Source organism: Cydia amplana, chromosome 7 (assembly GCF_948474715.1).
Source record: "Cydia amplana chromosome 7, ilCydAmpl1.1, whole genome shotgun sequence".
Taxonomy (NCBI): domain Eukaryota; kingdom Metazoa; phylum Arthropoda; class Insecta; order Lepidoptera; family Tortricidae; genus Cydia; species Cydia amplana.
In genome coordinates this window covers 9,319,916-9,334,767 of record NC_086075.1, presented here as the reverse complement: position 1 = coordinate 9,334,767, position 14,852 = coordinate 9,319,916, and positions in this window count along the sequence as shown.

Here is a 14,852-nt window from a genome sequence, read left to right as displayed (position 1 = left end):
ATTTCCACCCCCCCCCCCCCCTTTTCACCCTCTTTAGTTACGACATAAAAACAATCTTATGTCCTTCCCTGGGACTCAAAATATCTCTATGCCAAATTTCAACTAAATCGGTTCAGCGGTTTAAGCGTGAAGAGGTAACAGACAGACAGACAGACAGACAGATAGACACACTTTCGCATTTATAATATTAGTATGGATAGTATGGATTAGTATGTATACATCTACTTAAATTTATGTAAAATTTGACAAAGATCTAGTGTTTGCCAAAAATGTAGGTACCTACATATTAATTTATGGCAAAAAAATAAGGGTTAAAATTTAAAAGCATCAATGTACAGCGCGCACCTAAACCCAGTCGCCGCGCCACCACCGGTTCACACACGCCCGCTCCGAGCGAGATGGCTCACCTGATAGCACCGCGAATAATTCGCATGTCGTCAACTTATCATTACGGATTCAGTTAACGCGACGGCCATTAAAAACACTGCGTTAGTTTAATTAAATTGGGCTTTGTTTAATTTTATGTGACAATGATAAAATCAAAGTGTGATTGGTTTGTTTTGTTATTGATATAGGTAACGAAATAATAAAATAATATACAATTTAAGGAGATACATAAATTAAATTAAATTCAAGAATATTAATGGAGACCAGAAGCGTCATGGTTCGGAAACCTTCAGTTCAGTACAAACCCTGCTTAAAACAATGGCTGATAAAGTTCTAGTTGCAATATTTCTAGTACTAGATTAAACCTCGTAAAAAAATTCAAATATATACAAGTACAAAAGTGACAACTAATTGTAAGCTTTATATAACGGCTGTAGAAACAGTCTTAATTAGAAATTAACTTTCTGCGACAATAATCTTTGTTTAACTACATTTAACGTTATTGATACAAGTATGATACGACCTTGATACGACTCGCAATACTTCTCGCCCGCCCTTGCTGGTGCGTGAAAAGCACTGCGAATCGTGTCAAAATAACATAATTTGAATAACAAATCATGTTGCCATTTCTAAAGTTCGAACAGCCCGAGTTCCGAATCGCATCGAACTCCGAGTGCCATCATGAACTTACTCGATGCAGCATTTAATTAGGCCTCCCGTTAATCCGTTTGCCGAGCAAGTCCGCGTCGGAATTATGCATGTTAATAGATGCATAATGCTGCTCGGATCATCGGACGGTTCCTGATGTGCACGCGAATTATGTTATGACGCATATTGGTTTGAACTTAGCCTTGAATAAGCTGTGCTTTATTGACATCTTCAAGCGGCCATTATATAGTAAATTCTGGTTCGTAGTACATTATTGCGTAATGTAATAAGGTATTTTTGTAAATATGTACATAATTTACATACTTACATTACATACATGTACGTATTGTAGTAGGTATGTGGTTATTTTGTCTATCTGCTCCCGAATATCCCAGTATTCACAGTGGGTCTGCTCTCCCTCCTACGGGTGGTATGGTTCGATTACAACAGCGTTGCTGGTTCAGTGTGGGGCCAGCAGGAAATGGGAGATGTCAGTTTCCTGTGCGTTGCTGTTGCAGTGCTACTGCAGCTGCAGTATCAATCCAGATGCAACTTTTAGTGAAGAATGGCAGGATCCGTTCTTTAGCTGTCAAACTTTGGTTTTATTATAAAGTGAACCTCCTGTGTGTTAGAGCGGTTTCGCACTACGTCCGATCCGAATCCGTGAAAATATTGTCCGAAGTAGCCGTAGAACTATTTCTATGGTAATTTACGCACTAGATCCGATCTCCGTCATCCGGTTTTGGAAAGAAATCAGACGGATCTAGTGCGTAAATTACCATAGAAATAGTTCTACGGCTACTTCGGACCATATTTTCACGGATTCGGATCGGATGAAGTGCGAAACCGCTCCTAATATTCGCATATGTCGAATAAAATTAAATATTAATTATTTTGAAGCACGCTGAAATTACAATATTAATAACTGACCTGCAAACACATAAAGGCAGGTAAAGAGCCGCGAAATGCACAATTTAATTTATATGCGATCAGATTCGTGACAGGTATTGACATTTTATTAGCGTAATGAATAACGTAATACATACAACTTGTTGTGAACATTACAAATTAATTGGCGGTAATATTTTAATGGTCGAGTAAAACGTGATTTAATCTTACACTCGACGTTAATCATTTTAATAGGGAGTTAAGCGCCGACTGACAGGGTATGGTCGTTTGTCATGTGTTCTTAACTCTTTGACTTTACTTATAATTTACTTACTTCATCAACTTCGTTATCAAATATACTTATTGCACTTCTTATATCTTCTGAAGATGACCGCAGGAACAACACGTATAATTAAGTTTAAATCCTATTTTTTGAATAAATTGTGGGTACCGGGTTTAACTGTGATCTGTTTAAATAACAAGTTATTATTAATAAATTATGTACTTAGTAAATAAATCGACGTAAAATACTATAACGCGTCTAAAACTACACCTCACTTGTAAATGAATTTTCAGTGTAAAATTAAATTTCTCTGTTTTACATGTGCAAACAGTGCAAAGCGGGAAATATGTATTTTAATATTCCCCATGTATGGCGCGGTCTGTTTTATTACTACGGAACTCACGGCTTTCGAGATAAAGAGCAACGCGCAGACTCGCAGACTAGTTGCTAAACCAGTGGATTTATTCTAGAATATGTGTTTGATTATGAAATAAATTGAAAGAATTGTAAGGGCTCGCTTGCTACCATCTGTAAAGCTAATTATCTCAAATCAACGTAGAAATACACCCGATACTAAAGTATGGAAACAAGCTTATGTAACAATAAAAACTTTGATTTTCATGCGATAGATTTTTATAAGTACTTACTCATTGATAATTAGGGCAAGTTGTTCAACAGTTAACCACCCTTTTTTCGAGCGGTCATATCTCGCAAGTTTTTAATTAAAATAAATTATTGCGAACAGTAATCGATAGACTGTTTAATTAGAGAACAAAATTGTAAGTAAATTGATGGCTACTTTCCTACTAATCAAATCAGCTTCTTTTTTAAAACTGTCGAAACGATTTGCTAATATGGAATTTGTATGAAAACGTGTGTAGTGACGTCACAGTCAACTCACCTACTTTTTATACTTCCATCCGATTTATTAAATAGAAATTGTGTTTAAAAATAACTGCTATCTATGTTTTTCTAATAATTATCTGGTGCTTTATTTCGTGCACGGTCTGAAATAATTTATGTTAAGTAGAGGAAAGTACTCAATTGGGACCCTTTTCAACACCTAAAAATATCCCAATATATGCACTGTAAGTGAATGCACCTAGAAGTGGCGACTATGAAACATGCAGCGCTGGATCTGGGATCTCCGCTAGCCGCGGACGATAGCGCACCGCTCGTAAACCTGAGAGACACTGCTGGCCGGTGCTGTGTTCTGATTGGATGCAAAAGCGCGGGAGAAATAACTTAAAAGTACAATACTGCAGCACGACATTAACCAACCTAATGCTGGTCCAGTTAATTCGAACGGTACCTTGAGATGATCTATACCCATAGACTAGGAATCCTCTAGACTGAGTATAAAGCAATTATTTCATGAAACCGATGCTGCCAAAAATACGGGGGTGCGGGGGGACAAGGTGAGTGAATCCCGTGCCGTGATTGGTCCGTTCAAAGACACGGACCAATCACGGCACGGGATTGACTCGAAGAGGAGTAAATCTACCGTATGAGTGGCAGAGGGGGTAGCGTTACTATGCTCAGTCTAGAGGATGTCTTGTCTGTGTCTATACCTAATCTTGGATATAGTAAAATAGTGAGAATAATAAAAGCTAAGGGCCTAGTCGCCTGCGCACATAGGGATAGACGAGTACCTTTGCTCTCTTCATACTCTTAACATTATTGAGTATATTCTTCGAAAGTTTTATTCTTTTGTAATATATACTGTTTTTAAACTACGTAATATTTTATTATTAGCGTATGTATGCCCTGACTTTGTATAGGTAGTACTTTGTTTACCTATTAAAAGTCACTGGTCAAATTATGGGTTAGCTTTTCATTCAGATAATATTAACAGTGTCAACCAACAATTTAAAGACATCATAATTTAGAGGCATAACCATAGAGAAATATAGTAAGACAAGAGTGCTCACTCCATACATCAGTTCAGACTATTAATTTCAGTGTCTACATCTAGCATCGAGTAGCGGAACTATCAGTACTGCTACTTGACAATAGATGTAGCTCCTACCGGAAAGTCTTATCTCAACAGCATAAGACTTTCCGGTCGGTGTGTAGTGGTATTCTGGCCCTATAGACTGAAGCTTGGACAAACAATAACCTTGGCCACACACCTCAGAACCACTTCCTCACAGAAAGAGCCTGAACCACTATAATTCGTGTTCGTCTGGGACGAAAGTAATTAATTCTCGACCGGTGTTGCGTCCAACGCCGGAGAGGCGCGGAACAGTTTTTCCTAAGCGTAAGTGAACTGTACTGAACAAGGCAGCTTCTGAGGTACCAAAACTTCTAGAACTGTTTCGTCAGCTACCCACGTAGAGCCTGTGTCTAATAAGTGTGTAAGCTAGCTAGCGTTATCGTATGGAGGGTTAGCAGGTGCACAAGTGCACTATATGATGTTGGATTGTAATAGTAATTGATGTTAACTGGTATACCTTTATTATTACTTGTGAGTGGCCACTATAAGCTAACCCTCGGCGCCTCGTATAGGTAGACACAGGTTGTTCTACGCAAATCATATAACCGTGATGTGTACTAGCAATTAATCTAGTCCCTAGACCCGCAGTTGCAATGATAACGGCTTATTCCCCCCGTAATATAATAGCAATGAACCCTTAATCAAACAAGTGGCTGAAATTAGATATCTGTAATTTACAATGAACCCAAAAGGCGTGCTAGGGCCGTCCACAGTCAGGCCGGGTGGCGTCGTCGTGTAATTCCTCTAGCCGCGTCAAAACTACCAATACACATCAGAGCTTTACCTGAAATCGGTTCTAGTCGTTTATTAAAGCCAGGTATGTAAGGTATAAGTGGATATTAACTCGGTATCTAACAAAATACCCTCTTGTCTGTCCAAACTAGCTGTAAGGCAACTATAAAGGCTTAGGGCCTAGAGCAAGTATGGAAATAGTATGAGAGGAAACACTAAATTAAAAGCAGATCAATTTATAGGTGTTTATTACCCGCGATTCGGAAAGGTGGACACTGCAAAGAGGAAGAATCGCTGAAGAAACCCCTTCAGATTATTCTTTTGGTCCCTTTTCAAATAAAAGTTAACATGTTGCTTACAACAAACCAAATCTGATCTACTACCAATATAACTAACCTAATCACTAGCTTACGCATACTAAAATATAGACCCTTTATTATAATATTATAACCATGGAGACAAATTATCTATATATTCCCAAACTGGCCTAGTTACGCTATCTTTATTAAAGGTTGAACGAGAGTAGCGAAATTTACAAGACAAATACACAATCAGAATATAATAGCCTAGTATTGGTTGATAAGTTTCAGGAAATAACAAGGGAATGATGTGAAGTGATAACGAAATCACCCGCGGTTTAAGGAGAAAAATATAATTAATATTTTATTTCTTCTCAACCAATACCTCAGCTCAACACAATCAAATACACACGATGGGGTCAATTTTCAGTGACTAATCGGATAATTTTATTATGGCACTAAATCGACAAAGCCTTACGGCCTTGCCCTACAACGCTATGAAAATATGATGAAATAAATTGATTAGTATGTATATCCGATTTGTCACCTCACATTAACCGAGTACTTAGCTTTGAATTAGCTGCCCGTCTGCCACTCTACACTGACTCTACAACTCTCTATTTGGAACAGTATTGAGATACTTGTTGATCGTGAAGTTGGTGAATTAAGTCAGACGACCTATCTCTTCCGCGTCTTTCAAATAAGTGTCCTCAACTTCTCTCTACTAACTTAGCCAAACTTAATTACTACAACTTTATTATTTACATATTATCTTAACCTAAATACAATGTAACAGGGATGATTTTCGCTCGTCTCTGGTCCAGCGTCTTTGCAGGCCCTCCCAGCAAATGCTCCGTCTCGTTCCTTCGAACTGGGCCTTGCGCTGTCGCGCTCGCTCCTCTGAAGGCGCCAGAATCGCGTGGGAAGCGCCGCTGTCGCTCTCGATTGAGACGGCCCGCAGGGTTGCACGTGTTGACTTATTCTGTAAGGATTTGAAAGAACCAGAGTAGTGCCTGCATTGTATAATCACTCGTATATGTCAGCGATAGACTTCATATTAGGTTGCATTCAACCTTAAGAGTTAATACATTTCTTTATTCTTTTCCTTGAACTGTCCTGTCGCACACTTGTCTATATTGCATTTCTTTTACTTCCTTAGACCCTAGCTAGAAACATAAATTGTATTGTTTTTATGTTTCTTTGTTTTATTAATTTATTACTTTCGAGCGTTTGGTTTTCTCGTTCTCAGAATACGTTCGTTTAAATTTATCACTCTCCCGTCGTTTTTAGTTCCGTCTCAAATTACTTAACAATGTCTTTAAGCCGAATAATATTTATGATGCAATCCTATGTTACCATCTCACCCCCCTCTCTTGTAGTCGATCAAAACGTATAACCCACCTTTTGGTCGTCTACAACAAAATAATACGGTTAACTAATTACCTAACCTACTCCCGTAACCCTATCATAACCCTACTCTTACTTATACAAAGCCTAACACAAAAACCTCAAACTATTCTTTCTTATACAATAGCTTCAAGCACCCCATTTACTGCGGTCCTACCATGATAAGTGGATCATAAACCCGAACAATAACTACCTAGCGCCGGCGCTATATCTATTGTCTTCTCCATCTTTACCTGCCCCTGTGCCCGTGGATGGATTATTTCCCGCGATTTCTGGTGTTGGAGACTCCTGTGAAAAGCTAGGCCTACTTGTTGACGACGACGAAGCCGGTTCCCATTTGATTTCCGGGAAATTGCGCCTATTATAATTATTTCTACCTCGTCCGCGCCACCTGCCCCTAAACGACCTTTGATTTCTATCATCCTGCCTTCCCTCTAGTATTGCGACTAAGGGTGTATTACCGCGCGCATGTCCTATTCCTCTCCTATTAAACGATTGTCTATGCGTAAACGTATCCCTGCTAGTTCCCTGACCTGACACATTACTACATATTAACACTATCGCAACTAATATTCTGGTCGTAATCGAATAAGAAATCCGTCGCTGTCCGTACGCTAACTTTCCCTACCCGTGTATATGTGTACCACATTTGTTGTACATCCCTCGGGTAGTGACGCATAATATACCCCACTAAATCACTCTCCTCTAACGGTATGGTTAACGCACTAACCGTATCTACCTGTTCTGCGAAGTGCTCCCCCATACTCAGTTTCCCTTTAGCATCAAACTTTCCTTTAATAAGTCTAATTTTCGCGCCCTCTTGATGTTGTTTGGTCCAGTACCTATTCTTAAAATCCGTCTCAAAATCTTCGAAATTTCGCCAATTTTTTCTATCTAAACTCAAGACGGTACGCGCGGACCCCGTCAGACACTCGGTCACTACATCTAAGGCCCTATCTTGCGCGTTAATCGAATTAACGTATCTACGTAGTTTCTCAATGAATTTCATCGGGTTCGGGTCGTCTTTTCCGTTAAAGCTAGGCTTCGCGAACGGCGGCATCACATAAACGCTAGCCCTCTTACTACTGCACGCGTTCCCGTCCGTCTCTATGCTCTGCGCCGCCTCGGATTCGGTCCGAGAAACTGCACTCTCACCACTCCCACTTACGGTTGACGACATAGAGTCCACACGCTTTACTAGCTCGTCAAATCTAGTTAAAAGAGACTCAAAACTACGCTGCTGTAAAGCAAACAAATCTACACTAGCCTGCTGTCCCTCGTCATTGTCGATTTCAATTCGTCGTTGTTTACTTGGTTCGCTTCTATTCGTTAACACTGCGCTACGTTTTGCGCCACGAACTTTACTACCACGTCCTGACATCCTGCTACGATTAGACGGTTCAAGGAACGAAAAACCAACCGCTATATTAAAATTAATAATTATCTGGAGCTGTAATTATAAAGATGTACACTCGTTCAACCTTTTAAATCTGAATCAAGGAAACTGTATTGTAAATACCCCTCTCCAATCTTTAGACTAAAGTTGCTGGTATTAATGACTCGCCTCAATCGAAATCTCTATTCTTAATGTAATTATTCTAAATTGAATTTTGCTTCAAAGGTGATAGTCAATTTTAAGTTTAAATGCCTACGTTGTGTTTATTTATTTTAAAGTAAATTTGAGTAACAGATTAAGTCCTTCTAGTTGTGTCTATTTATTTTATTTTTATTTTATTGACACAAAGTCTAGAATCCTGGTCACGCAGCACCACGTGTAGTGGTATTCTGGCCCTATAGACTGAAGCTTGGACAAACAATAACCTTGGCCACACACCTCAGAACCACTTCCTCACAGAAAGAGCCTGAACCACTATAATTCGTGTTCGTCTGGGACGAAAGTAATTAATTCTCGACCGGTGTTGCGTCCAACGCCGGAGAGGCGCGGAACAGTTTTTCCTAAGCGTAAGTGAACTGTACTGAACAAGGCAGCTTCTGAGGTACCAAAACTTCTAGAACTGTTTCGTCAGCTACCCACGTAGAGCCTGTGTCTAATAAGTGTGTAAGCTAGCTAGCGTTATCGTATGGAGGGTTAGCAGGTGCACAAGTGCACTATATGATGTTGGATTGTAATAGTAATTGATGTTAACTGGTATACCTTTATTATTACTTGTGAGTGGCCACTATAAGCTAACCCTCGGCGCCTCGTATAGGTAGACACAGGTTGTTCTACGCAAATCATATAACCGTGATGTGTACTAGCAATTAATCTAGTCCCTAGACCCGCAGTTGCAATGATAACGGCTTATTCCCCCCGTAATATAATAGCAATGAACCCTTAATCAAACAAGTGGCTGAAATTAGATATCTGTAATTTACAATGAACCCAAAAGGCGTGCTAGGGCCGTCCACAGTCAGGCCGGGTGGCGTCGTCGTGTAATTCCTCTAGCCGCGTCAAAACTACCAATACACATCAGAGCTTTACCTGAAATCGGTTCTAGTCGTTTATTAAAGCCAGGTATGTAAGGTATAAGTGGATATTAACTCGGTATCTAACAAAATACCCTCTTGTCTGTCCAAACTAGCTGTAAGGCAACTATAAAGCCTTAGGGCCTAGAGCAAGTATGGAAATAGTATGAGAGGAAACACTAAATTAAAAGCAGATCAATTTATAGGTGTTTATTACCCGCGATTCGGAAAGGTGGACACTGCAAAGAGGAAGAATCGCTGAAGAAACCCCTTCAGATTATTCTTTTGGTCCCTTTTCAAATAAAAGTTAACATGTTGCTTACAACAAACCAAATCTGATCTACTACCAATATAACTAACCTAATCACTAGCTTACGCATACTAAAATATAGACCCTTTATTATAATATTATAACCATGGAGACAAATTATCTATATATTCCCAAACTGGCCTAGTTACGCTATCTTTATTAAAGGTTGAACGAGAGTAGCGAAATTTACAAGACAAATACACAATCAGAATATAATAGCCTAGTATTGGTTGATAAGTTTCAGGAAATAACAAGGGAATGATGTGAAGTGATAACGAAATCACCCGCGGTTTAAGGAGAAAAATATAATTAATATTTTATTTCTTCTCAACCAATACCTCAGCTCAACACAATCAAATACACACGATGGGGTCAATTTTCAGTGACTAATCGGATAATTTTATTATGGCACTAAATCGACAAAGCCTTACGGCCTTGCCCTACAACGCTATGAAAATATGATGAAATAAATTGATTAGTATGTATATCCGATTTGTCACCTCACATTAACCGAGTACTTAGCTTTGAATTAGCTGCCCGTCTGCCACTCTACACTGACTCTACAACTCTCTATTTGGAACAGTATTGAGATACTTGTTGATCGTGAAGTTGGTGAATTAAGTCAGACGACCTATCTCTTCCGCGTCTTTCAAATAAGTGTCCTCAACTTCTCTCTACTAACTTAGCCAAACTTAATTACTACAACTTTATTATTTACATATTATCTTAACCTAAATACAATGTAACAGGGATGATTTTCGCTCGTCTCTGGTCCAGCGTCTTTGCAGGCCCTCCCAGCAAATGCTCCGTCTCGTTCCTTCGAACTGGGCCTTGCGCTGTCGCGCTCGCTCCTCTGAAGGCGCCAGAATCGCGTGGGAAGCGCCGCTGTCGCTCTCGATTGAGACGGCCCGCAGGGTTGCACGTGTTGACTTATTCTGTAAGGATTTGAAAGAACCAGAGTAGTGCCTGCATTGTATAATCACTCGTATATGTCAGCGATAGACTTCATATTAGGTTGCATTCAACCTTAAGAGTTAATACATTTCTTTATTCTTTTCCTTGAACTGTCCTGTCGCACACTTGTCTATATTGCATTTCTTTTACTTCCTTAGACCCTAGCTAGAAACATAAATTGTATTGTTTTTATGTTTCTTTGTTTTATTAATTTATTACTTTCGAGCGTTTGGTTTTCTCGTTCTCAGAATACGTTCGTTTAAATTTATCACTCTCCCGTCGTTTTTAGTTCCGTCTCAAATTACTTAACAATGTCTTTAAGCCGAATAATATTTATGATGCAATCCTATGTTACCATCTCAGGTGCTACATCTATTGTCAAGTAGCAGTACTGGTAGTTCCGCTACTCGATGCTAGATGCTAATAGTCTTTTTGGTACTAAAACTGATGTATGGAGTGAGCACTCTATGTATTTCTTTCTCTATGGCATAACTAACTTCACATCATGATACTATCACGTGTTAGCACTTGCTAATGTCGCGCTTGTATGCACGTCAGTCCATACCGAGTTGATCGTGAACGAAAGTATGCGATTGCTCATTTAGATCTGACTCAATGAAAGTTAACTTTCGCGTAGTCTTTACTTAATTTGTCGAATAGAACCGCTTTCTTCTTGTAATTTAACTGGCGATGACTTTAGTTTGTTTATGGGTTATTTGAGCATTTCTCAAAAAAAATGTACATTTCGATCACATCTTAGATTTCTATAAAAATTGGTATGCTGGTAAAGTACATGAAGCTGAACAATTTCCACCATATTTCCCAAAATGTCCAAGAAAGTTTGTATGAAACATCCTTTTTTGTTACCAGATTTCCTTACACATTTGGTACCAAAAAAAGGAATGTTTCATACAAACTTTCTTGGACATTTTGGGAAATATGGTGGAAATTGTTCAACTTCATGTACTTCATGAATCTAAGATGTGATCGAAATGTACAAATTATTTGAGAAATGCTCATTTATTATATTACCTATTTCCCAGACTACGTAATAATTAGGAAATACAATTTTTTTATTAAAGTAAAATTGTCCTTAAGGTGCCATTCGGATGGCGACTGCAGCCGAGTTAGCGCTGTAACGTTAGGTACTGGTGCAGTGTTGCGCGGCAAGAGGGAAATGCGCGATACCTGTCACTATCAATTTTCCTTAATCAATTGCGTTACTGTTGTTACCATCCGGTAACAATGGTAGATAATACTTTTACAGTACATATGGTGCTACTTTCCCGAACTAGTGCGGAAATTAGCACTTTCCGTGCGTAGGTATGTCGAAAGTTTAAAGTGCCATATGTACTGTAAAACGTTGTACGATACACGTGCGAATAGGTAATTCGCCTTCGGTCGTGTTTTAATTTATCGCCACTCGTTTCGAATTTCCTCTTTTCCGCACTTGTATCGTAAATAACTATTGACGCATAGAGTACTACTCTTACAACCGCCATCATTACTAAATTTAAATAAAACAAATGATCATAAGCATACCTTCTAAGCTACTAATAATAATGTGTTTGTTAACAGTTTCACGTTTGTCCCATACTCCAGTGTCCACTCTATTGAGAACATCACTGCGTGGGCGCGACCGGGAACAAGCATTAAACTCAATATAATATATAAGTAGGTACTTATGTAAATTTTCAAACAGTGCTTTTACATCGCAAAGGAAGGTTCTATATGGCCATCGTAATTCCTACACTTACATCGACACTTATACACTAGAGAGGAAGCTAGGGCTAAAATTTAATAATAAGCCATCTTGCTTTGATTCTGTTATATGTAGAATGTTAAAGCTGAACATCCAATATTTTTATCATTGTAAATTTAGAAAAACTAGCGAATACCTAAGAAGTTTAAGTACTAGAAGGTAATTCCTAAACAATATGAATGTTGTAGCTAATTGTTGGACATAACTTCGGCCGGTTATTTAAGTACGTTGCGTCCACTATCAACACTATTTACGCCTTTTTACTACTACATCGAGTACGAAATCACAAGATGCTCCTAGCAGCCCCAAAGCCAAACCCAGTCAAACACGGAAAGAAGAAGCTAGGTGTCAAACACACAATAGTCATCATAATTGACGGTAAAACAGTAAATTATGGTTTACATAAAACAAAAAAAATACATCTCCAAAGCGGATCCATATCCTGATACCTACTTGTCCACACTTTATACCGTAAATCTCATACTATCAGCGTACAACAGTAACTTAGTTGTCCCCAAATAGTTGAGCATCAAAACATAAGATAAAACATCCGGGCATTGTGAGTCAGTGTCGCGTAGGGCGGTCCGAACGGTTCAAACGAGATAATTTCACCTGACCTCCGCGGTTCAATGACTGCGGACTGCATAGACATATGCATGTCTATGGGGGGTGGTGCAAGTTGGGAGAAGATAGCGATTGTGATCAGTGCCCGCGGTTCTTCCCTGCTTTGCTGTAGTCGGTTATAAGCAGTAATCTTTAATTTTCCAGCAATTTTGGTGCAGCATAGTAAAAACTAAGGATTTTCCTCAATTTTTTTCTAGGGAGAGGATTGGTTAAGGTTAATATTACTGTTATTAACCCTAATTATCTATTCCACCTAGAGTAGGGCATACAGATGCTTTTAACCAACAATGCTGCACCAAAACTGCTGGAAAATTAACGATCACTGGTTTTAGCGAGCAGCGAGTATATTAGGTATACCTAAATTGATATCCATAATTAGCATGAGTAAACTGACAGTTAAATGTTTTTCAGGTACCTATTATTTAAGGTTGAAGCGATGGTGGCCGACTGGATATGACGCCCGACTTTCAATCTGGAGGTCGCGGGTTCAAACCCCGGCTCGTACCAATGAGTTTTTCGGAACTTATGTACGAAATATCATTTGATAATTACCACTAGCTTGTGTCAACTTTTTGTTCTAACTGACAGGCCGATATCGTCCAGCGGACTGGTAATCAGTGGGCCCCTTTAAAGTAAGATTGAGCCTACCATAAGCTTCACGTGTAGAAATAAATTAAGTATATTAATATTTTTTGTACAATTAGTGTCGAAAGGGTGGGACGGAGGAATAAGTAGGTACGATTACGGTACGGCCTGTGCCTGTGGGTAGAATGCTCCTTTAAGGGGCCCACTGATTAACAGTCCGCCGGACGGTATCGGCCTGTCAGTTAGAACGAAATTTTGACAGTTCCGAACAACTGACAGGCCGACACCGTCCGGCGGACTGTTAATCAGTGGGCCCCTTTATTAGTCTATTTCTAGTTCCAACAATAATATTTATTTTTTATACTTTTGTCGCTTGTGCCTTACGCCCCCCTGGGCAGCCACCAAGCGACCATAGAGCCTACTGCGTATAAAGTGCTCGATGTAAAAAGGAGACGTAGAAACAAGGAGGAAATTTATCCTTGCGTGGGCGTGATGCTCGCATTGTTCCGAGAGCTGCCGCCGCTACCCGCCGATATTCTGCGTTTCTATACATATTACTCGTAACAATGTTTGTATTATTACTACAATTCCTACTATACTTGGAGTAGTTGGAGTTATACACATTAAAAATATCGGGTAGGTTTTAAACAGATTTCCCCTTAACTTTTCCGTATTTTTTTGCTGAATGTACAATTGTACATGGCATGAAGACTCTTTTAAGGTTCAACGCAGTTTTTTGGAAAGGTTTTTACACGTTACTATTTTTTGAGGTCAAACTAGTAGAGATATTTTTAGTGACGCTTAAAAGGCGTTTTTAAAATTTTCTTTTACTATTTTATCTGTTATGGCAATCTCGTTACATTAATATTTTTTGTAAGGCAAATTTACAAACCAATATTGAAGATCTTAGACCTAAAAAGACAGAGTGCTTCGAATAATATGGCTCAAGCCGTTCAATGACTCGGCGGTGCCGACATCTCGCTATCGGCTCGAAATCTGTCCACATACCCGCGTATGTAGCAAGCGTGGTCATGCTGCGACTGTGAGGGTTTTGGTGTGACTGTCATTGTAATGGCTTAGAAAGGCAGAGTATTTAGCTTCGAATAATATGGCTCAAGCCGTTCAATGAATCGGCGGTGCCGCTATCGGTCCGAAATCTGTCCACATACACGCGTAAATACGCTAAATAGCAAGCACTGTAGCATCATTTTATTGACAAAGACTCTGATGTAATGGTAATGTGGCGTAAACACATGTGATGGTCAACACATTTCTATAGAGTCCCGGTAAAACAGTCGGTGCTTAATACACCGGCTGCATAGCTATAAAAGCCTGCTGTTTCAACTTGCTTTAACAAGGTGGGAACGGGAACCCACTGTAGCATCATTTTATTGACAGACTGTGGTGGTAAACACATCTCTATACTTAGAGTCCCGGTAAATCAGAGAATAGACCGGCCGCCTAGCAAGTCGATAAACGCCTACTGTTCTTAAACAAGCCTTCACTTCACT